At 39.4% G+C, this 23,918-nt stretch overlaps 21 non-coding genes across 21 annotated transcripts; all 21 read right to left on the bottom strand.

Moving 5' to 3' along the window:
• Positions 1-920: 920 nt before the first annotated feature.
• Positions 921-994, bottom strand: trnat-ugu (transfer RNA threonine (anticodon UGU)). Its single transcript has one exon. It is a non-coding gene; the product is annotated as a tRNA-Thr (tRNA).
• A 1,591-nt stretch (positions 995-2,585) lies between these two features.
• On the bottom strand, positions 2,586-2,659 carry trnat-ugu (transfer RNA threonine (anticodon UGU)). The gene has a single exon. It is a non-coding gene; the product is annotated as a tRNA-Thr (tRNA).
• Positions 2,660-3,883: 1,224 nt separating this feature from the next.
• On the bottom strand, positions 3,884-3,957 carry trnat-agu (transfer RNA threonine (anticodon AGU)). The gene has a single exon. It is a non-coding gene; the product is annotated as a tRNA-Thr (tRNA).
• Positions 3,958-4,355: 398 nt separating this feature from the next.
• On the bottom strand, positions 4,356-4,429 carry trnat-ugu (transfer RNA threonine (anticodon UGU)). Its single transcript has one exon. It is a non-coding gene; the product is annotated as a tRNA-Thr (tRNA).
• A 1,280-nt stretch (positions 4,430-5,709) lies between these two features.
• trnat-agu (transfer RNA threonine (anticodon AGU)) lies at positions 5,710-5,783 on the bottom strand. Its single transcript has one exon. It is a non-coding gene; the product is annotated as a tRNA-Thr (tRNA).
• A 318-nt stretch (positions 5,784-6,101) lies between these two features.
• Positions 6,102-6,175, bottom strand: trnat-agu (transfer RNA threonine (anticodon AGU)). Its single transcript has one exon. It is a non-coding gene; the product is annotated as a tRNA-Thr (tRNA).
• A 275-nt stretch (positions 6,176-6,450) lies between these two features.
• trnat-agu (transfer RNA threonine (anticodon AGU)) lies at positions 6,451-6,524 on the bottom strand. Its single transcript has one exon. It is a non-coding gene; the product is annotated as a tRNA-Thr (tRNA).
• Positions 6,525-6,870: 346 nt separating this feature from the next.
• On the bottom strand, positions 6,871-6,944 carry trnat-ugu (transfer RNA threonine (anticodon UGU)). The gene has a single exon. It is a non-coding gene; the product is annotated as a tRNA-Thr (tRNA).
• Positions 6,945-7,695: 751 nt separating this feature from the next.
• On the bottom strand, positions 7,696-7,769 carry trnat-ugu (transfer RNA threonine (anticodon UGU)). The gene has a single exon. It is a non-coding gene; the product is annotated as a tRNA-Thr (tRNA).
• Positions 7,770-8,853: 1,084 nt separating this feature from the next.
• On the bottom strand, positions 8,854-8,927 carry trnat-ugu (transfer RNA threonine (anticodon UGU)). The gene has a single exon. It is a non-coding gene; the product is annotated as a tRNA-Thr (tRNA).
• Positions 8,928-11,416: 2,489 nt separating this feature from the next.
• Positions 11,417-11,490, bottom strand: trnat-agu (transfer RNA threonine (anticodon AGU)). The gene has a single exon. It is a non-coding gene; the product is annotated as a tRNA-Thr (tRNA).
• Positions 11,491-11,967: 477 nt separating this feature from the next.
• Positions 11,968-12,041, bottom strand: trnat-agu (transfer RNA threonine (anticodon AGU)). Its single transcript has one exon. It is a non-coding gene; the product is annotated as a tRNA-Thr (tRNA).
• A 345-nt stretch (positions 12,042-12,386) lies between these two features.
• trnat-ugu (transfer RNA threonine (anticodon UGU)) lies at positions 12,387-12,460 on the bottom strand. Its single transcript has one exon. It is a non-coding gene; the product is annotated as a tRNA-Thr (tRNA).
• A 1,929-nt stretch (positions 12,461-14,389) lies between these two features.
• On the bottom strand, positions 14,390-14,463 carry trnat-agu (transfer RNA threonine (anticodon AGU)). The gene has a single exon. It is a non-coding gene; the product is annotated as a tRNA-Thr (tRNA).
• Positions 14,464-14,859: 396 nt separating this feature from the next.
• trnat-ugu (transfer RNA threonine (anticodon UGU)) lies at positions 14,860-14,933 on the bottom strand. Its single transcript has one exon. It is a non-coding gene; the product is annotated as a tRNA-Thr (tRNA).
• A 2,680-nt stretch (positions 14,934-17,613) lies between these two features.
• trnat-ugu (transfer RNA threonine (anticodon UGU)) lies at positions 17,614-17,687 on the bottom strand. The gene has a single exon. It is a non-coding gene; the product is annotated as a tRNA-Thr (tRNA).
• A 2,049-nt stretch (positions 17,688-19,736) lies between these two features.
• trnat-agu (transfer RNA threonine (anticodon AGU)) lies at positions 19,737-19,810 on the bottom strand. The gene has a single exon. It is a non-coding gene; the product is annotated as a tRNA-Thr (tRNA).
• A 108-nt stretch (positions 19,811-19,918) lies between these two features.
• trnac-aca (transfer RNA cysteine (anticodon ACA)) lies at positions 19,919-19,992 on the bottom strand. The gene has a single exon. It is a non-coding gene; the product is annotated as a tRNA-Cys (tRNA).
• Positions 19,993-21,612: 1,620 nt separating this feature from the next.
• trnat-ugu (transfer RNA threonine (anticodon UGU)) lies at positions 21,613-21,686 on the bottom strand. Its single transcript has one exon. It is a non-coding gene; the product is annotated as a tRNA-Thr (tRNA).
• Positions 21,687-22,353: 667 nt separating this feature from the next.
• Positions 22,354-22,427, bottom strand: trnat-agu (transfer RNA threonine (anticodon AGU)). The gene has a single exon. It is a non-coding gene; the product is annotated as a tRNA-Thr (tRNA).
• Positions 22,428-23,485: 1,058 nt separating this feature from the next.
• Positions 23,486-23,559, bottom strand: trnat-agu (transfer RNA threonine (anticodon AGU)). Its single transcript has one exon. It is a non-coding gene; the product is annotated as a tRNA-Thr (tRNA).
• Between the last annotated feature and the right edge of the window lie 359 nt (positions 23,560-23,918).

Genomic DNA, 23,918 nt, shown 5'->3' with positions numbered 1-23,918 from the left:
ATAACATGCAATCTATTATTGTTTCTCCACCTCACTTTACATAAGGTGTACATGAAAATCTATATACAAATGTAAGCAACTATCAAAAGACACTGCTGGGATTTGAACCCAGGATCTCTTGTTTAGAAGCCAGGCACTTTGACCATCTAAGCCACAGCACCTCAATGGGCAACATTTAAAGGTGTTTTTACAACTCAATATGCACCTCACTTTACATAAGGTGTACTTGAAAATGCTTCTAAATAATGTGCAATCTATCTAAATCTGTAATTAGGTATCACCTGGCACTGCTGTGAGATGAACGCATGATCTCCTGTTTACAAGACAGGCACTTTGACCAGCTAAGCAACATCACCTTATTCGGGTAAAATTTAAAGTTGTTGTTGTTTTTACAGCTCAACATGCACCTCACTTTACATAAGGTGTACTTGAAAATGCTTCTAAATAATGTGAAATCTATCAAAAGCTGTAAATAGGAATCAGCAGGCGCTGCTGGTATTTCAACCCAGGATCTCCTGTTTACTAGACAGGCACTTTGACCAGCTAAGCCACAGTGCCTTTTTTGCGCGAAATTTAAAGTTGTTTCCACAGCTCACCATGCACCTCACTTTACATAAGATGTAGTTGAAAATATTTCTAAATAACATGCAATCTATTATTGTTTCTCCACCTCACTTTACATAAGGTGTTCGTGAAAATCTATATACAAATGTAAGCAACTATCAAAAGACACTGCTGGGATTTGAACCCAGGATCTCTTGTTTAGAATCAGGCACTTTGATCATCTAAGCCACAGCACCTTACTGGGCAAAATTTAAAGGTGTTTTACAACTCAACATGCACCTCACTTTACATAAGGTGTACTTGAAAATGCTTCTAAATAATTTGCAATTTATCTAAATCTGTAATTTGGTATCAGCAGGCACTGCTGGGATTTGAACCCAGGATCTCCTGTTTACAAGACAGGCACTTTGACCAGCTAAGCCACAGTGCCTTTTTTGTGCAATATCTAAAGTTGTTTCCACAGCTCACTTTACATAAGGTGTACGTGAAAATGGATCTCAATAACCTACAATCTATCCAAATCTGTAATTAGGTATCACCTGGCACTGCTGTGAGTTGAACACATGATCTCTTGTTTACAAGACAGGCACTTTGACCAGCTAAGCAACATCACCTTATTCGGGTAAAATTTAAAGTTGTTGTTGTTTTTACAGCTCAACATGCACCTCACTTTACATAAGGTGTACGTGAAAATGGATCTCAATAACCTACAATCTATCCAAATCTGTAATTAGGTATCACCTGGCACTGCTGTGAGTTGAACGCATGATCTCCTGTTTACAAGACAGGCACTTTGACCAGCTAAGCAACATCACCTTATTCGGGTAAAATTTAAAGTTGTTGTTGTTTTTACAGCTCAACATGCACCTCACTTTACATAAGGTGTACTTGAAAATGCTTCTAAATAATGTGCAATCTATCAAAAGCTGTAAATAGGTATCAGCAGGCGCTGCTGGTATTTCAACCCAGGATCTCCTGTTTACTAGACAGGCACTTTGACCAGCTAAGCCACAGTGCCTTTTTTGCGCGAAATCTAAAGTTGTTTCCACAGCTCACCATGCACCTCACTTTACATAAGATGTAGTTGAAAATATTTCTAAATACCATGCAATCTATTATTGTTTCTCCATCTCACTTTACATAAGGTGTACGTGAAAATCTATATACAAATGTAAGCAACTATCAAAAGACACTGCTGGGATTTCAACCCAGGATCTCTTGTTTAGAAGCCAGGCACTTTGACCATCTAAGCCACAGCACCTTAATGGGCAAAATTTAAAGGTGTTTTTACAACTCAATATGCACCTCACTTTACATAAGGTGTACTTGAAAATGCTTCTAAATATTCTGCAATCTATCTAAATCTGTAATTAGGTATCACCTGGCACTGCTGTGAGATGAACGCATGATCTCCTGTTTACAAGACAGGCACTTTGACCAGCTAAGCAACATCACCTTATTCGGGTAAAATTTAAAGTTGTTGTTGTTTTTACAGCTCAACATGCACCTCACTTTACATAAGGTGTACTTGAAAATGCTTCTAAATAATGTGAAATCTATCAAAAGCTGTAAATAGGTATCAGCAGGCGCTGCTGGTATTTCAACCCAGGATCTCCTGTTTACTAGACAGGCACTTTGACCAGCTAAGCCACAGTGCCTTTTTTGCGCGAAATTTAAAGTTGTTTCCACAGCTCACCATGCACCTCACTTTACATAAGATGTAGTAGAAAATATTTCTAAATAACATGCAATCTATTATTGTTTCTCCACCTCACTTTACATAAGGTGTTCGTGAAAATCTATATACAAATGTAAGCAACTATCAAAAGACACTGCTGGGATTTGAACCCAGGATCTCTTGTTTAGAATCAGGCACTTTGACCATCTAAGCCACAGCGCCTTACTGGGCAAAATTTAAAGGTGTTTTTACAACTCAACATGCACCTCACTTTACATAACGTGTACTTGAAAATGCTTCTAAATAATTTGCAATTTATCTAAATCTGTAATTTGGTATCAGCAGGCACTGCTGGGATTTGAACCCAGGATCTCCTGTTTACAAGACAGGCACTTTGACCAGCTAAGCCACAGCGCCTTTTTTGTGCAATATCTAAAGTTGTTTCCACAGCTCACTTTACATAAGGTGTACGTGAAAATGGATCTCAATTACCTACAATCTATCCAAATCTGTAATTAGGTATCACCTGGCACTGCTGTGAGTTGAACCCAGGATCTCCTGTTTACAAGACAGGCACTTTGACCAGCTAAGCAACATCACCTTATTCGGGTAAAGATGTTCCTACACCTCACTTTACATAAGGTGTACGTGAAAATGGATCTCAATTACCTACAATCTATCCAAATCTGTAATTAGGTATCACCTGGCACTGCTGTGAGTTGAACCCAGGATCTCCTGTTTACAAGACAGGCACTTTGACCAGCTAAGCAACATCACCCTATTTTGGTAAAATTGAAAGTTGTTTTTACAGCTCAACATGCACCTCACTTTACATAAGGTGTACTTGAAAATGCTTCTAAATAAAGTGCAATCTATCAAAAGCTGTAAATAGGTATCAGCAGGCGCTGCTGGGATTTGAACCCAGGATCTCCTGTTTACTAGACAGCCACAGCGCCTTTTTTGCACGAAATCTAAAGTTGCTTCGACAGCTCACCATGCACCTCACTTTACATAAGACGTAGTTGAAAAGGTTTTTAAATAATATGCAATCGATTTACATCTGTAAACAGGTATCAGCAGGCACTGCTGGGATTTGAACCCAGGATTTCCTGTTTACTAGACAGGCACTTTGACCAGCTAAGCCACAGCGCCTTGTTATTGTGATATTTAAAGATGTTCCTACACCTCACTTTACATAAGGTGTACGTGAAAATGGATCTCAATTACCTACAATCTATCCAAATCTGTAATTAGGTATCACCTGGCACTGCTGTGAGTTGAACCCAGGATCTCCTGTTTACAAGACAGTCACTTTGACCAGCTAAGCAACATCACCTTATTCGGGTAAAATTTAAAGTTGTTGTTGTTTTTACAGCTCAATATGCACCTCACTTTACATAAGGTGTACTTGAAAATGCTTCTAAATAATGTGCAATCTATCAAAAGCTGTAAATAGGTATCAGCAGGCGCTGCTGGGATTTGAACCCAGGATCGCCTGTTACTAGACAACCACAGCGCCTTTTTTGCACGAAATCTAAAGTTGTTTCAACAGCTCACCATGCACCTCACTTTACATAAGATGTAGTTGAAAAGGTTTCTAAATAATATACTAATAACTACTGCTAATAACTAGGTATCAGCAGGCACTGCTGGGATTTGAACCCAGGATCTCCTGTTTACTAGACAGGCACTTTGACCAGCTAAGCCACAGCGCCTTGTAATTTCAATATTTAAAGTTGTTTCTACACCTAACTTTACATAAGGTGGACGTGAAAATGGTTCTAAATAACCTGCAATTTACCTACAGATGTAAATAGGTATCACCAGGCACTGCTGGGATTTGAACCCAAGATCTCCTGTTTTCAAGACAGGCACCTTGACCAGCTAACCCACAGCGCCTTGATTTGGCAAAATCTAAAGTTGTTTCTACACCTTACTTTACATAAGGTGTACGTTAAAATGCTCCTAAATAATGTGCAATCTATCTAAATCTGTAATTTGGTATCAGCGGGCACTGCTGGGATTTGAACCTACACCTCACTTTACATAAGGTGTATGTGAAAATGCTTCTAAATAACCTGCAATCTATCTATATGTGTAAATAGGTATCACCTGGCACTGCTGGGATTTGAACCCAGGATCTCCTGTTTACAAGACAGGCACTTTGACCAGCTAAGCCACAGCGCCTTTTTTGTGCAATATCTAAAGTTGTTTCCACAGCTCACTTCACATAAGGTGTACGTGAAAATGGATCTCAATAACCTACAATCTATCCAAATCTGTAATTAGGTATCACCTGGCACTGCTGTGAGTTGAACACATGATCTCCTGTTTACAAGACAGGCACTTTGACCAGCTAAGCAACATCACCTTATTCGGGTAAAATTTAAAGTTGTTGTTGTTTTTACAGCTCAACATGCACCTCACTTTACATAAGGTGTACGTGAAAATGGATCTCAATAACCTACAATCTATCCAAATCTGTAATTAGGTATCACCTGGCACTGCTGTGAGTTGAACGCATGATCTCCTGTTTACAAGACAGGCACTTTGACCAGCTAAGCAACATCACCTTATTCGGGTAAAATTTAAAGTTGTTGTTGTTTTTACAGCTCAACATGCACCTCACTTTACATAAGGTGTAATTGAAAATGCTTCTAAATAATGTGCAATCTATCAAAAGCTGTAAATAGGTATCAGCAGGCGCTGCTGGGATTTCAACCCAGGATCTCCTGTTTACTAGACAGGCACTTTGACCAGCTAAGCCACAGCGCCTTTTTAGCACAAAATCTAAAGTTGTTTCCACAGCTCACCATGCACCTCACTTTACATAAGATGTACGTGAAAATGCTTCTAAGTATTGTGCAATCTATCTAAATCGGTAAATAGGTATCAGCAGGCACTGCTGCGATTTAAACCCAGGATCTCCTGTTTACTAGACAGGCACTTTGACCAGCTAAGCCACAGCGCCTTGTTATTGTGACATTTAAAAGTGTTTCTACACCTAACTGTACATAAGGTGTACGTGAAAATGGTTCTTAATAACCTGCAATTTACCTACAGATGTAAATAGGTATCACCAGGCAATGATGGGATTTGAACCCAGGATCTCCTGTTTACAAGACAGGCACTTTGACCAGCTAACCCACAGGGCCTTGTTTCTGCAATATTTAAAGTTGTTAATACACCTCACTTTACATAAGGTGTACGTGAAAATTGATCTCAATAACCTACAATCTATTCAAATCTGTAATTAGGTAGCACCTGGCACTGCTGTGAGTTGAACGCATGATCTCCTGTTTACAAGACAGGCACATTGACCAGCTAAGCAACATCACCTTATTCGGGTAAAATTTAAAGTTGTTGTTGTTTTTACAGCTCAACATGCACCTCACTTTACATAAGGTGTACTTGAAAATGCTTCTAAATAATGTCCAATCTATCAAAAGCTGTAAATAGGTATCAGCAGGCGCTGCTGGGATTTGAACCCAGGATCTCCTGTTTACTAGACAGGCACTTTGACCAGCTAAGCCACAGCGCCTTTTTAGCACAAAATCTAAAGTTGTTTCCACAGCTCACCATGCACCTCACTTTACATAAGATGTACGTGAAAATGCTTCTAAGTATTGTGCAATCTATCTAAATCGGTAAATAGGTATCAGCAGGCACTGCTGCGATTTGAACCCAGGATCTCCTGTTTACAAAACACGCACTTTGACCAGCTGAGCCACAGTGCCTTTTTTGCACCAAATCTAAAGTTGTTTCCACAGCTCACTATGCACCTCACTTTACATAAGACGTAGTTGAAAAGGTTTTTAAATAATATGCAATCGATTTACATCTGTAAACAGGTATCAGCAGGCACTGCTGGGATTTGAACCCAGGATCTCCTGTTTACTAGACAGGCACTTTGACCAGCTAAGCCACAGCGCCTTGTTATTGCGACATTTAAAGATGTTCCTACACCTCACTTTACATAAGGTGTACGTGAAAATGCTTCTAAATAATGTGCAATCTATCAAAAGCTGTAAATAGGTATCAGCAGGCGCTGCTGGGATTTGAACCCAGAATCGCCTGTTTACTAGACAACCACAGCGCCTTTTTTGCACGAAATCTAAAGTTGTTTCAACAGCTCACCATGCACCTCACTTTACATAAGATGTAGTTGAAAAGGTTTCTAAATAATATACTAATAACTAGGTATCAGCAGGCACTGCTGGGATTTGAACCCAGGATCTCCTGTTTACTAGACAGGCACTTTGACCAGCTAAGCCACAGCGCCTTGTAATTTCAATACTTAAAGTTGTTTCTACACCTAACTTTACATAAGGTGGACGTGAAAATGGTTCTAAATAACCTGCAATTTACCTACAGATGTAAATAGGTATCACCAGGCACTGCTGGGATTTGAACCCAAGATCTCCTGTTTTGAAGACAGGCACCTTGACCAGCTAACCCACAGCGCCTTGATTTGGCAAAATCTAAAGTTGTTTCTACACCTCACTTTACATAAGGTGTACGTTAAAATGCTCCTAAATAATGTGCAATCTATCTAAATCTCTAATTTGGTATCAGCGGGCACTGCTAAATAACCTGCAATCTATCTATATGTGTAAATAGGTATCACCTGGCACTGCTGGGAGTTGAACCCAAGACCTCCTGTTTACAAGACAGGCACTTTGACCAGCTAAGCCACAGCACCGTTGTTGCTGCAATATTTAAAGATGTTCCTACACCTCACTTTACATAAGGTGTACGTGAAAATGGATCTCAATTACCTACAATCTATCCAAATCTGTAAATAGGTATCACCTGGCACTGCTGTGAGTTGAACCCAGGATCTCCTGTTTATAAGACAGGCACTTTGACCAGCTAAGCAACATCACCTTATTCGGGTAAAATTTAAAGTTGTTGTTGTTTTTACAGCTCAACATGCACCTCACTTTACATAATGTGTACTTGAAAATGCTTCTAAATAATGTGCAATCTATCAAAAGCTGTAAATAGGTATCAGCAGGCGCTGCTGGTATTTCAACCCAGGATCTCCTGTTTACTAGACAGGCACTTTGACCAGCTAAGCCACAGTGCCTTTTTTGCGCGAAATCTAAAGGTGTTTCCACAGCTCACCATGCACCTCACTTTACATAAGATTTAGTTGAAAATATTTCTAAATAACATGCAATCTATTATTGTTTCTCCACCTCACTTTACATAAGGTGTACGTGAAAATCTATATACAAATGTAAGCAACTATCAAAAGACACTGCTGGGATTTGAACCCAGGATCTCTTGTTTAGAAGCCAGGCACTTTGACCATCTAAGCCACAGCACCTTAATGGGCAAAATTTAAAGGTGTTTTTACAACTCAACATGCACCTCACTTTACATAGGGTGTACTTGAAAATGCTTCTAAATAATGTGCAATTTATCTAAATCTGTAATTTGGTATCAGCAGGCACTGCTGGGATTTGAACCCAGGATCTCCTGTTTACAAGATAGGCACTTTGACCAGCTAAGCCACAGCGCCTTTTTTGTGCAAAATCTAAAGTTGTTTCCACAGCTCACTTTACATAAGGTGTACGTGAAAATGGATCTCAATAACCTACAATCTATCCAAATCTGTAATTAGGTATCACCTGGCACTGCTGTGAGTTGAACGCATGATCTCCTGTTTACAAGACAGGCACTTTGACCAGCTAAGCAACATCACCTTATTCGGGTAAAATTTAAAGTTGTTGTTGTTTTTACAGCTCAACATGCACCTCACTTTACATAAGGTGTACTTGAAAATGCTTCTAAATAATGTGCAATCTATCAAAAGCTGTAAATAGGTAAGCCACAGCGCCATGTAATTTCAATATTTAAAGTTGTTTCTACACCTAACTTTACATAAGGTGGACGTGAAAATGGTTCTAAATAACCTGCAATTTACCTACAGATGTAAATAGGTATCACCAGGCACTGCTGGGATTTGAACCCAAGATCTCCTGTTTTCAAGACAGGCACCTTGACCAGCTAACCCACAGCGCCTTGATTTGGCAAAATCTAAAGTTGTTTCTACACCTCACTTTACATAAGGTGTACGTTAAAATGCTCCTAAATAATGTGCAATCCATCTAAATCTGTAATTTGGTATCAGCGGGCACTGCTGGGATTTGAACCTACACCTCACTTTACATAAGGTGTATGCGAAAATGCTTCTAAATAACCTGCAATCTATCTATATGTGTAAATAGGTATCACCTGGCACTGCTGGGAGTTGAACCCAGGATCTCCTGTTTACAAGACTGGCACTTTGACCAGCTAAGCAACATCACCTTATTCGGGTAAAATTTAAAGTTGTTGTTGTTTTTACAGCTCAATATGCACCTCACTTTACATAAGGTGTACTTGAAAATGCTTCTAAATAATGTGCAATCTATCAAAAGCTGTAAATAGGTATCAGCAGGCGCTGCTGGGATTTGAACCCAGGATCGCCTGTTTACTAGACAACCACAGCGCCTTTTTTGCACGAAATCTAAAGTTGTTTCAACAGCTCACCATGCACCTCACTTTACATAAGATGTAGTTGAAAAGGTTTCTAAATAATATACTAATAACTAGGTATCAGCAGGCACTGCTGGGATTTGAACCCAGGATCTCCTGTTTACAAGACAGGCACTTTGACCAGCTAAGCCACAGCGCCGTTGTTGCTGCAATATTTAAAGATGTTCCTACACCTCACTTTACATAAGGTGCTGGCAATTTAAAGATGTTCCTACACCTCAACTTTACATAAGGTGTACGTGAAAATGGATCTCAATTACCTACAATCTATCCAAATCTGTAAATAGGTATCACCTGGCACTGCTGTGAGTTGAACCCAGGATCTCCTGTTTACAAGACAGGCACTTTGACCAGCTAAGCAACATCACCTTATTCGGGTAAAATTTAAAGTTGTTGTTGTTTTTACAGCTCAACATGCACCTCACTTTACATAATGTGTACTTGAAAATGCTTCTAAATAATGTGCAATCTATCAAAAGCTGTAAATAGGTATCAGCAGGCGGCTGCTGGGATTTGAAACCCAGGATCGCCTGTTTACTAGACAACCACAGCGCCTTTTTTGCACGAAATCTAAAGTTGTTTCAACAGCTCACCATGCACCTCACTTTACATAAGATGTAGTTGAAAAGGTTTCTAAATAATATACTAATAACTAGGTTATCAGCAGGCACTGCTGGGATTTGAACCCAGGATCTCCTGTTTACTAGACAGGCACTTTGACCAGCTAAACCACAGCGCCTTGTAATTTCAATACTTAAAGTTGTTTTCTACACCTAACTTTACATAAGGTGGACGTGAAAATGGTTCTAAATAACCTGCAATTTACCTACAGATGTAAATAGGTATCAACCAGGCACTGCTGGGATTTGAAGCCAGGATCTCCTATTTACAAGACAGACACTTTGACCAGCTCAGCCACAGCGCCTTGATTTGGCAAAATCTAAAGTTGTTTCTACACCTCACTTTACATAAGGTGTACGTGAAAATGGTTCGTAATAACCTGCAATCTTTCTACAGATGTAAATAGGTATCACCAGGCACTGCTGGGATATGAACCCAGGATCACCTGTTTACTAGACAGGCACATTGACCAGCTAAACCACAGCGCGTTGTTCCTGCAATATTTAAAGTTGTTAATACACCTCACTTTACATAAGGTGTACGTGAAAATTGATCTCAATAACCTACAATCTATTCAAATCGTAATTAGGTAGCACTTGGCACTGCTGTGAGTTGAACGCATGATCTCCTGGTTTACAAGACAGGCACATTGACCAGCTAAGCAACATCACCTTATTCGGGTAAATTTAAAGTTGTTGTTGTTTTTACAGCTCAACATGCACCTCACTTTACATAAGGTGTACTTGAAAATGCTTCTAAATAATGTGCAATCTATCAAAAGCTGTAAATAGGTATCAGCAGGCGCTGCTGGGATTTGCAACCCAGGATCTCCTGTTTACTAGACAGGCACTTTGATCAGCTAAGCCACAGCGCCTTTTTAGCACAAAATCTAAAGTTGTTTCCACAGCTCACCATGCACCTCACTTTACATAAGATGTACGTGAAAATGCTTCTAAGTATTGTGCAATCTATCTAAATCGGTAAATAGGTATCAGCAGGCACTGCTGCGATTTCAACCCAGGATCTCCTGTTTACTAGACAGGCACTTTGACCAGCTAAGCCACAGTGCCTTTTTTGCGCGAAATCTAAAGGTGTTTCCACAGCTCACCATGCACCTCACTTTACATAAGATGTAGTTGAAAATATTTCTAAATAACATGCAATCTATTATTGTTTCTCCACCTCACTTTACATAAGGTGTACGTGAAAATCTATATACAAATGTAAGCAACTATCAATGGGATCTGAACCCAGGATCTCCTGTTTACTAGACAGGCACTTTGACCAGCTAAGCCACAGCTGCCTTGTTATTGTGACATTTAAAGTTGTTTCTACACCTAACTTTACATAAGGTGTACGTGAAAATGGTTCTTAATAACCTGCAATTTACCTACAGATGTAAATAGGTATCACCAGGCACTGCTGTGAGTTGAACGCATGATCTCCTGTTTACAAGACAGGCACATTGACCAGCTAAGCAACATCACCTTATTCGGGTAAATTTAAAGTTGTTGTTGTTTTTACAGCTCAACATGCACCTCACTTTACATAAGGTGTACTTGAAAATGCTTCTAAATAATGTGCAATCTATCAAAAGCTGTAAATAGGTATCAGCAGGCGCTGCTGGGATTTCAACCCAGGATCTCCTGTTTACTAGACAGGCACTTTGACCAGCTAAGCCACAGCGCCTTTTTAGCACAAAATCTAAAGTTGTTTCCACAGCTCACCATGCACCTCACTTTACATAAGATGTACGTGAAAATGCTTCTAAGTATTGTGCAATCTATCTAAATCGGTAAATAGGTATCAGCAGGCACTGCTGCGATTTAAACCCAGGATCTCCTGTTTATAAAACACGCACTTTGACCAGCTGAGCCACAGTGCCTTTTTTGCACCAAATCTAAAGTTGTTTCCACAGCTCACTATGCACCTCACTTTACATAAGACGTAGTTGAAAAGGTTTTTAAATAATATGCAATCGATTTACATCTGTAAACAGGTATCAGCAGGCACTGCTGGGATTTGAACCCAGGATCTCCTGTTTACTAGACAGGCACTTTGACCAGCTAAGCCACAGCGCCTTGTTATTGCGATATTTAAAGATGTTCCTACACCTCACTTTACATAAGGTGTACGTGAAAATGGATCTCAATTACCTACAATCTATCCAAATCTGTAATTAGGTATCACCTGGCACTGCTGTGAGTTGAACCCAGGATCTCCTGTTTACAAGACAGTCACTTTGACCAGCTAAGCAACATCACCTTATTCGGGTAAAATTTAAAGTTGTTGTTGTTTTTACAGCTCAATATGCACCTCACTTTACATAAGGTGTACTTGAAAATGCTTCTAAATAATGTGCAATCTATCAAAAGCTGTAAATAGGTATCAGCAGGCGCTGCTGGGATTTGAACCCAGGATCGCCTGTTTACTAGACAACCACAGCGCCTTTTTTGCACGAAATCTAAAGTTGTTTCAACAGCTCACCATGCACCTCACTTTACATAAGATGTAGTTGAAAAGGTTTCTAAATAATATACTAATAACTAGGTATCAGCAGGCACTGCTGGGATTTGAACCCAGGATCTCCTGTTTACTAGACAGGCACTTTGACCAGCTAAGCCACAGCGCCTTGTAATTTCAAACTTAAAGTTGTTTCTACACCTAACTTTACATAAGGTGGACGTGAAAATGGTTCTAAATAACCTGCAATTTACCTACAGATGTAAATAGGTATCACCAGGCACTGCTGGGATTTGAACCCAAGATCTCCTGTTTTGAAGACAGGCACCTTGACCAGCTAACCCACAGCGCCTTGATTTGGCAAAATCTAAAGTTGTTTCTACACCTCACTTTACATAAGGTGTACGTTAAAATGCTCCTAAATAATGTGCAATCTATCTAAATCTGTAATTTGGTATCAGCGGGCACTGCTAAATAACCTGCAATCTATCTATATGTGTAAATAGGTATCACCTGGCACTGCTGGGAGTTGAACCCAGGATCTCCTGTTTACAAGACAGGCACTTTGACCAGCTAAGCCACAGCGCCGTTGTTGCTGCAATATTTAAAGATGTTCCTACACCTCACTTTACATAAGGTGTACGTGAAAATGGATCTCAATTACCTACAATCTATCCAAATCTGTAAATAGGTATCACCTGGCACTGCTGTGAGTTGAACCCAGGATCTCCTGTTTACAAGACAGGCACTTTGACCAGCTAAGCAACATCACCTTTTTCGGGTAAAATTTAAAGTTGTTGTTGTTTTTACAGCTCAACATGCACCTCACTTTACATAATGTGTACTTGAAAATGCTTCTAAATAATGTGCAATCTATCAAAAGCTGTAAATAGGTATCAGCAGGCGCTGCTGGTATTTCAACCCAGGATCTCCTGTTTACTAGACAGGCACTTTGACCAGCTAAGCCACAGTGCCTTTTTTGCGCGAAATCTAAAGGTGTTTCCACAGCTCACCATGCACCTCACTTTACATAAGATTTAGTTGAAAATATTTCTAAATAACATGCAATCTATTATTGTTTCTCCACCTCACTTTACATAAGGTGTACGTGAAAATCTATATACAAATGTAAGCAACTATCAAAAGACACTGCTGGGATTTGAACCCAGGATCTCTTGTTTAGAAGCCAGGCACTTTGACCATCTAAGCCACAGCACCTTAATGGGCAACATTCAAAGGTGTTTTTACAACTCAACATGCACCTCACTTTACATAAGGTGTACTTGAAAATGCTTCTAAATAATGTGCAATTTATCTAAATCTGTATTTTGGTATCAGCAGGCACTGCTGGGATTTGAACCCAGGATCTCCTGTTTACAAAGATAGGCACTTTGACCAGCTAAGCCACAGCGCCTTTTTTGTGCAAAATTCTAAAGTTGTTTCCACAGCTCACTTTACATAAGGTGTACGTGAAAATGGATCTCAATAACCTACAATCTATCCAAATCTGTATTAGGTATCACCTGGCACTGCTGTGAGATTGAACCGCATGATCTCCTGTTTACAAGACAGGCACTTTGACCAGCTAAGCAACATCACCTTATTCGGGTAAAATTTAAAGTTGTTGTTGTTTTTATACAGCTCAACATGCACCTCATTTTACATAAGGTGTACTTGAAAATGCTTCTAAATAATGTGCAATCTATCAAAAGCTGTAAATAGGTAAGCCACAGCGCCTTTGTAATTTCAATATTTAAAGTTGTTTTCTACACCTAACTTTACATAAGGTGGACGTGAAATGGTTCTAAATAACCTGCAATTTACCTACAGATGTAAATAGGTATCACCAGGCACTGCTGGGATTTGAACCCAAGATCTCCTGTTTTAAAGACAGGCACCTTGACCAGCTAACCCACAGCGCCTTGATTTGGCAAAATCTAAAGTTGTTTCTTACACCTCACTTTACATAAGGTGTACGTTAAAATGCTCCTAAATAATGTGCAATCCATCTAAATCTGTAGTTTGGTATCAGCGGGCACTGCTGGGATTTGAACCTACACCTCACTTTACATAAGGTGTATGTGAAAATGCTTCTAAATAACCTGCAATCTATCTATATGTGTAAATAGGTATCACCTGGCACTGCTGGGAGTTGAACCCAGGATCTCCTGTTTACAAGACTGGCACTTTGACCAGCTAAGCAACATCACCTTATTCGGGTAAAATTTAAAGTTGTTGTTGTTTTTACAGCTCAATATGCACCTCACTTTACATAAGGTGTACTTGAAAATGCTTCTAAATAATGTGCAATCTATCAAAAGCTGTAAATAGGTATCAGCAGGCGCTGCTGGGATTTGAACCCAGGATCGCCTGTTTACTAGACAACCACAGCGCCTTTTTTGCACGAAATCTAAAGTTGTTTCAACAGCTCACCATGCACCTCACTTTACATAAGATGTAGTTGAAAAGGTTTCTAAATAATATACTAATAACTACTGCTAATAACTAGGTATCAGCAGGCACTGCTGGGATTTGAACCCAGGATCTCCTGTTTACTAGACAGGCACTTTGACCAGCTAAGCCACAGCGCCTTGTAATTTCAATATTTAAAGTTGTTTCTACACCTAACTTTACATAAGGTGGACGTGAAAATGGTTCTAAATAACCTGCAATTTACCTACAGATGTAAATAGGTATCACCAGGCACTGCTGGGACTTGAACCCAAGATCTCCTGTTTTCAAGACAGGCACCTTGACCAGCTAACCCACAGTGCCTTGATTTGGCAAAATCTAAGTTGTTTCTACACTCACTTTACATAAGGTGTACGTTAAAATGCTCCTAAATAATGTGCAATCTATCTAAATCTGTAATTTGGTATCAGCGGGCACTGCTGGGATTTGAACCTACACCTCACTTTACATAAGGTGTATGTGAAAATGCTTCTACATAACCTCCAATCTATCTATATGTGTAAATAGGTATCACCTGGCACTGCTGGGAGTTGAACCCAGGATTTCCTGTTTACAAGACAGGCACTTTGACCAGCTAAGCCACAGCGCCTTTTTAGCACAAAATCTAAAGTTGTTTCCACAGCTCACCATGCACCTCACTTTACATAAGATGTACGTGAAAATGGTTCTAAGTATTGTGCAATCTATCTAAATCGGTAAATAGGTATCAGCAGGCACTGCTGCGATTTGAACCCAGGATCTCCTGTTTACAAAACACGCACTTTGACCAGCTGAGGCCACAGTGCCTTTTTTGCACCAAATCTAAAGTTGTTTCCACAGCTCACTATGCACCTCACTTTACATAAGACGTAGTTGAAAAGGTTTTTAAATAATATGCAATCGATTTACATCTGTTATTGCGACATTTAAAGATGTTCCTACACCTCACTTTACATAAGGTGTACGTGAAAATGGATCTCAATTACCTACAATCTATCCAAATCTGTAATTAGGTATCACCTGGCACTGCTGTGAGTTGAACCCAGGATCTCCTGTTTACAAGACAGTCACTTTGACCAGCTAAGCAACATCACCTTATTCGGGTAAAATTTAAAGTTGTTGTTGTTTTTACAGCTCAATATGCACCTCACTTTACATAAGGTGTACTTGAAAATGCTTCTAAATAATGTGCAATCTATCAAAAGCTGTAAATAGGTATCAGCAGGCGCTGCTGGGATTTGAACCCAGGATCGCCTGTTTACTAGACAACCACAGCGCCTTTTTTGCACGAAATCTAAAGTTGTTTCAACAGCTCACCATGCACCTCACTTTACATAAGATGTAGTTGAAAAGGTTTCTAAATAATATACTAATAACTAGGTATCAGCAGGCACTGCTGGGATTTGAACCCAGGATCTCCTGTTTACTAGACAGGCACTTTGACCAGCTAAGCACAGCGCCTTGTAATTTCAATACTTAAAGTTGTTTCTACACCTAACTTTACATAAGGTGGACGTGAAAATGGTTCTAATAACCTGTCAATTTACCTACAGATGTAAATAGGTATCACCAGGCACTGCGTGGGATTTGAACCAAGATCTCCTGTTGTGAAGACAGGCCCTTGACCAGCTAACCCACAGCGCCTTGATTTGGCAAATCTAAGTTGTTTACGACCCTCACTTTACATAAGGTGTACGTTAAAAATGCTCCTAGATAATGTGCAATCTATCTAAATCTGTAATTTGGTATCAGGCGGGCACTGCTAAATAACCTGCAATCTATCTATATGGTGTAAATAGGTATCCACCTGGCATGCTGGGGAGTTGAACCCAGGATCTCCTGTTTACAGACAGGCACTTGACCAGCTAGCCACAGCGCCGGTGTTGCTGCAATATTTAAAGATGTTCCTACACCTCACTTTACATAAGGTGTACGTGAAATGGATCTCAATACCTACAATCCTATCCAAATCTTTAATTAGGTATCACCTGGCACTGCTGTGAGTTGAAACGGCATGATCTCCGGTTTACAAGACAGGCACTTTGACCAAGCTAAGCAACATCACCTTATTCGGGTAAAAATTTAAAGTTTGTTGTTGTTTTTACAGCTCAACATGCACCTCACTTTACATAAGGTGTACTTGGAAAATGCTTCTAAATAATGTGCAATCTATCAAAGCTGTAAATAGCTATCAGCAGGCGCTTGCTGGGATTTCAACCCAGGATCTCCTGTTTGACTAGATAGGCAACTTTGACCAGCTAAGCCACAGTGCCTTTTTTGGCACGAAATCTAAAGTTGTTTCCGAAGCTCACCATGCATCTCACTTTACATAAGAATGTAGTTGAAAATATCTTTCTAAATAACATGCAATCTATTATTGTTTCTCACCTCACTTTACATAAGGTGTACATGAAAATCTATATACAAATGTAAGCAAACTATCAAAAGACACTGCTGGGATTTGAACCCCAGGATCTCTTGTTTTAGAAGCCAGGCACTTTGACCATCTAAAGCACAGCACCTTAATGGTGCAACATTTAAAGGTGTTTTTACAACTCAATATGCACCTCACTTTACATAAGGTGTACTGAAAATGCTTCAAATAATGTGCAATCATCTAAATCTGTTAATTAGGTATCACCCTGGCACTGCTGTGAGATGAACGCATGATCTCCTGTTTACAAGACAGGCACTTTGACCAGCTAAGCAAATCACCTTATTCGGGTAAAATTTAAAGTTGTTGTTGTTTTTACAGCTCAACATGCACCTCACTTACATAAGGTGTACTTGAAAAGCTTCTAAATAATGTGAAATCTATCAAAAGCTGTAAATAGGAATCAAGGCGGCGCTGCTGGTATTTCAAACCCAGGATTCTCCTGTTTATACTAGACAGGCACTTTGACCAGCTAAGCCCACAGTGCTTTTTGCGGCGGAACATTTTTAAAGTTGTTTTCCACAGCTCACCATGCACATCACTTTACATAAGATGTAGTTGACAAATATTCTAAATTAACATGCAATTCTATTATTGTTTCTCCACCCACTTTACACTAAGTGTTCGTGAAAATCTATATACAATGTGCAAGCAACTATCAAAAGACACTGCTGGGATTTGAACACCAGGATCTCTTGTTTAGAATCAGGCACTTTGATCATCTAAGCACAGCACCTTACTGTGGCAAATTTAAAGGTGTTTTACAACTCAACATGCACCTCACTTTACATAAGGTGTACTTGAAAATGCTTCTAATAATTTGCAATTTATCTAAATCTGTAAATTTGGTATAAGCAGGCACTGCTGGGATTTGAACCCAGGATCTCCTGTTTACAAGACAGGCACTTTGACCAGCTAAGCCACAGTGCCTTTTTTGTGCAATATCTAAAGTTGTTTCCACAGCTCACTTTACATAAGGTGTACGTGAAATGGATCTCAAAACCTACAATCTATCCAAATCTGTAATTAGGTATCACCTGGCACTGCTGTGAGTTGAAACACATGATCTCTTGTTTACAAGACAGGCACTTTGACCAGCTAAGCAACATCACCTTACTTCGGGTAAAATTTAAAGTTGTTGTTGTTTTTACAGCTCAACATGCACCTCACTTTACATAAGGTGTACGTGAAAATGGATCTCAATAACCTACAATCTATCCAAATCTGTAATTAGGTATCACCTGGCACTGCTGTGAGTTGAACGCATGATCTCCTGTTTACAAGACAGGCACTTTGACCAGCTAAGCAACATCACCTTATTCGGGTAAAATTTAAAGTTGTTGTTGTTTTTACAGCTCAACATGCACCTCACTTTACATAAGGTGTACTTGAAAATGCTTCTAAATAATGTGCAATCTATCAAAAGCTGTAAATAGGTATCAGCAGGCGCTGCTGGTATTTCAACCCAGGATCTCCTGTTTACTAGACAGGCACTTTGACCAGCTAAGCCACAGTGCCTTTTTTGCGCGAAATCTAAAGTTGTTTCCGAAGCTCACCATGCATCTCACTTTACATAAGATGTAGTTGAAAATATTTCTAAATAACATGCAATCTATTATTGTTTCTCCAACTCACTTTACATAAGGTGTACATGAAAATCTATATACAAATGTAAGCAACTATCAAAAGACACTGCTGGGATTTGAACCCAGGATCTCTTGTTTAGAAGCCAGGCACTTTGACCATCTAAGCCACAGCACCTTAATGGGCAACATTTAAAGGTGTTTTTACAACTCAATATGCACCTCACTTTACATAAGGTGTACTTGAAAATGCTTCTAAATACTGTGCAATCTATCTAATCTGTAATTAGGTATCACCTGGCACTGCTGTGAGGATGAACGCATGATCTCCTGTTTACAAGACAGGCACTTTGACCAGCTAAGCAACCATCACCTTATTCGGGTAAAATTTAAAGTTGTTGTTGTTTTTTACAGCTCAACATGCACCTCACTTTACATAAGGTGTACTTGAAAATGCTTCTAAATAATGTGAAATCTATCAAAAGCTGTAAATAGGTATCAGCAGGCGCTGCTGGTATTTCAACCCAGGATCTCCTGTTTACTAGACAGGCACTTTGACCAGCTAAGCCACAGTGCCTTTTTTGCGCGAAATTTAAAGTTGTTTTCCACAGCTCACCATGCACCTCACTTTACATAAGATGTAGTTGAAAATATTTCTAAATAACATGCAATCTATTATTGTTTCTCCACCTCACTTTACATAAGGTGTTTGTGAAAATCTATATACAAAGTAAGCAACTATCAAAAGACACAGCTGGGATTTGAACCCAGGATCTCCTGTTTACAAGACAGGCACTTTGACCAGCTAAGCAACATCACCTTATTCGGGTAAAATTTAAAGTTGTTGTTGTTTTTACAGCTCAACATGCACCTCACTTTACATAAGGTGTACATGAAATGGATCTCAATAACCTACAATCTATCCAAATCTGTAATTAGGTATCACCTGGCACTGCTGTGAGTTGAACGCATGATCTCCTGTTTACTAGACAGGCACTTTGACCAGCTAAGCCACAGCACCTTGTTATTGCGACATTTAAAGTTGTTTCTACACCTAACTTTACATAAGGTGTACGTGAAAATGGTTCTTAACAACCTGCAATTTACCTACAGATGTAAATAGGTATCACCAGGCACTGATGGGATTTGAACCCAGGATCTCCTGTTTACAAGACAGGCACTTTGACCAGCTAACCCACAGGGCCTTGTTCCTGCAATATTTAAAGTTGTTAATACACCTCACTTTACAAAAGGTGACCATCTAAGCCACAGCACCTTAATGGGCAAAATTTAAAGGTGTTTTACAACTCAACATGCACCTCACTTTACATAAGGTGTACTTGAAAATGCTTCTAAATAATGTGCATTCTATCAAAAGCTGGAAATAGGTATCAGCAGGCGCTGCTGGGATTTGAACCCAGGATCTCCTGTTTACTAGACAGGCACTTTGACCAGCTAAGCCACAGCGCCTTGTAATTTCAATACTTAAAGTTGTTTCTACACCTAACTTTACATAAGGTGGACGTGAAAATGGTTCTAAAACCTGCAATTTACCTACAGATGTAAATAGGTATCACCAGGCACTGCTGGGATTTGAACCCAAGATCTCCTGTTTTGTAGACAGGCACTTTGACCAGCTAAGCCACAGCGCCCTGTTCTTGCAATATTTAAAGTTGTTTCTACACCTCACTTTACACAAGGTGTACGTTAAATGCTCCTAAATAATGTGCAATCTATCTAAATCTGTAATTTGGTATCAGCGGGCACTGCTAAATAACCTGCAATCTATCTATATGTGTAAATAGGTATCACCTGGCACTGCTGGGAGTTGAACCAGGATCTCCTGTTTACAAGACAGGCACTTTGACCAGCTAAGCCACAGCGCCGTTGTTGCTGCAATATTTAAAGATGTTCCTACACCTCACTTTACATAAGGTGTACGTGAAAATGGATCTCAATAACCTACAATCTATCCAAATCTGTAATTAGGTATCACCTGGCACTGCTGTGAGTTGAACGCATGATCTCCTGTTTACAAGACAGGCACTTTGACCAGCTAAGCAACATCACCTTATTCGGGTAAAATTTAAAGTTGTTGTTGTTTTTACAGCTCAACATGCACCTCACTTTACATAAGGTGTACTTGAAAATGCTTCTAAATAATGTGCAATCTATCAAAAGCTGTAAATAGGTATCAGCAGGCGCTGCTGGTATTTCAACCCAGGATCTCCTGTTTACTAGACAGGCACTTTGACCAGCTAAGCCACAGTGCCTTTTTTGCGCGAAATCTAAAGTTGTTTCCACAGCTCACCATGCACCTCACTTTACATAAGATGTAGTTGAAAATATTTCTAAATAACATGCAATCTATTATTGTTTCTCCATCTCACTTTACATAAGGTGTACGTGAAAATCTATATACAAATGTAAGCAACTATCAAAAGACACTGCTGGGATTTCAACCCAGGATCTCTTGTTTAGAAGCCAGGCACTTTGACCATCTAAGCCACAGCACCTTAATGGGCAAAATTTAAAGGTGTTTTTACAACTCAATATGCACCTCACTTTACATAAGGTGTACTTGAAAATGCTTCTAAATATCTGCAATCTATCTAAATCTGTAATTAGGTATCACCTGGCACTGCTGTGAGATGAACGCATGATCTCCTGTTACAAGACAGGCACTTTGACCAGCTAAGCAACATCACCTTATTCGGGTAAAATTTAAAGTTGTTGTTGTTTTTACAGCTCAACATGCACCTCACTTTACATAAGGTGTACTTGAAAATGCTTCTAAATAATGTGAAATCTATCAAAAGCTGTAAATAGGTATCAGCAGGCGCTGCTGGTATTTCAACCCAGGATCTCCTGTTTACTAGACAGGCACTTTGACCAGCAAGCCACAGTGCCTTTTTGCGCGAAATTTAAAGTTGTTTCCACAGCTCACCATGCACCTCACTTTACATAAGATGTAGTAGAAAATATTTCTAAATAACATGCAATCTATTATTGTTTCTCCACCTCACTTTACATAAGGTGTTCGTGAAAATCTATATACAAATGTAAGCAACTATCAAAAGACACTGCTGGGATTTGAACCCAGGATCTCTTGTTTAGAATCAGGCACTTTGACCATCTAAGCCACAGCGCCTTACTGGGCAAAATTTAAAGGTGTTTTTACAACTCAACATGCACCTCACTTTACATAAGGTGTACTTGAAAATGCTTCTAAATAATTTGCAATTTATCTAAATCTGTAATTTGGTATCAGCAGGCACTGCTGGGATTTGAACCCAGGATCTCCTGTTTACAAGACAGGCACTTTGACCAGCTAAGCCACAGCGCCTTTTTTGTGCAATATCTAAAGTTGTTTCCACAGCTCACTTTACATAAGGTGTACGTGAAAATGGATCTCAATTACCTACAATCTATCCAAATCTGTAATTAGGTATCACCTGGCACTGCTGTGAGTTGAACCCAGGATCTCCTGTTTACAAGACAGGCACTTTGACCAGCTAAGCAACATCACCTTATTCGGGTAAAGATGTTCCTACACCTCACTTTACATAAGGTGGTGTACGTGAAAATGGATCTCAATTACCTACAATCTATCCAAATCTGTAATTAGGTATCACCTGGCACTGCTGTGAGTTGAACCCAGGATCCTGTTTAGAAGACAGGCACTTTGACCAGCTAAGCAACATCACCTTATTCGGGTAAAATTTAAAGTTGTTGTTGTTTTTACAGCTCAACATGCACCTCACTTTACATAATGTGTACTTGAAAATGCTTCTAAATAATGTGCAATCTATCAAAAGCTGTAAATAGGCATCAGGCAGCGTGCTGGTATTTCAACCCAGGATCTCATGTTTACTAGACAACCACAGCGCCTTTTTTGCACGAAATCTAAAGTTGTTTCAACAGCTCACCATGCACCTCACTTTACATAAGATGTAGTTGAAAAGGTTTCTAAAAAATATACTAATAACTACTGCTAATAACTAGGTATCAGCAGGCACTGCTGGGATTTGAACCCAGGATCTCCTGTTTACTAGACAGGCACTTTGACCAGCTAAGCCACAGCGCCTTGTAATTTCAATATTTAAAGTTGTTTCTACACCTAACTTTACATAAGGTGGACGTGAAAATGGTTCTAAATAACCTGCAATTTACCTACAGATGTAAATAGGTATCACCAGGCACTGCTGGGATTTGAACCCAAGATCTCCTGTTTTCAAGACAGGCACCTTGACCAGGTAACCCACAGCGCCTTGATTTGGCATAAGATGTAGTTGAAAATATTTCTAAATAACATGCAATCATTATTGTTTCTCCACCTCACTTTACATAAGGTGTACGTGAAATCTATATACAAATGTAAGCAACTATCAAAAGACACTGCTGGGATTTGAACCCAAGATCTCTTGTTTAGAAGCCAGGCACTTTGACCAGCTAACCCACAGGGCCTTGTTCCTGCAATATTTAAAGTTGTTAATACACCTCACTTTACAAAAGGTGACCATCTAAGCCACAGCACCTTAATGGGCAAATTTAAAGGTGTTTTTACAACTCAATATGCACCTCACTTTACATAAGGGTGTACGTTAAAATGCTCCTAAATAATGTGCAATCTATCTAAATCTGTAATTTGGTATCAGCGGGCACTGCTGGGATTTGAACCTACACCTCACTTTACATAAGGTGTATGTGAAAATGCTTCTAAATAACCTGCAATCTATCTATATGTGTAAATAGGTATCACCTGGCACTGCTGGGAGTTGAACCCAGGATCTCCTGTTTACAAGACAGGCACTTTGACCAGCTAAGCAACATCACCTTATTCGGGTAATAAAATTTAAAGTTGTTGTTGTTTTTACAGCTCAATATGCACCTCACTTTACATAAGGTGTACTTGAAAATGCTTCTAAATAATGTGCAATCTATCAAAAGCTGTAAATAGGTATCAGCAGGCGCTGCTGGGATTTGAACCCAGGATCGCCTGTTTACTAGACAACCACAGCGCCTTTTTTGCACGAAATCTAAAGTTGTTTCAATAGCTCACCATGCACCTCATTTACATAAGATGTAGTTGAAAAGGTTTCTAAATCATTATACTAATAACTACTGCTAAAACTAGGTATCAGCAGGCACTGCTGGGATTTGAACCCAGGATCTCCTGTTTACTAGACAGGCACTTTGACCAGCTAAGCCACAGCGCCTTGTAATTTCAATATTTAAAGTTGTTTCTACACCTAACTTTACATAAGGTGGACGTGAAAATGGTTATAAATAACCTGCAATTTACCTACAGATGTAAATAGGTATCACCAGGCACTGCTGGGATTTGAACCCAAGATCTCCTGTTTTCAAGACAGGCACCTTGACCAGCTAACCCACAGCGCCTTGATTTGGCAAAATCTAAAGTTGTTTCTACACCTCACTTTACATAAGGTGTACGTTAAAATGCTCCTAAATAATGTGCAATCTTCTAAATCTGAATTTGTATCAGCGGGCACTGCTGGGATTTGAACCTACACCTCACTTTACATAAGGTGTATGTGAAAATGCTTCAAATAAC

The sequence above is a fragment of the Betta splendens genome, chromosome 9 (genome assembly GCF_900634795.4).
Source record: "Betta splendens chromosome 9, fBetSpl5.4, whole genome shotgun sequence".
Classification (NCBI taxonomy): Eukaryota; Metazoa; Chordata; class Actinopteri; order Anabantiformes; family Osphronemidae; genus Betta; species Betta splendens.
This window is presented reverse-complemented; position numbering and strand designations above follow the sequence as displayed.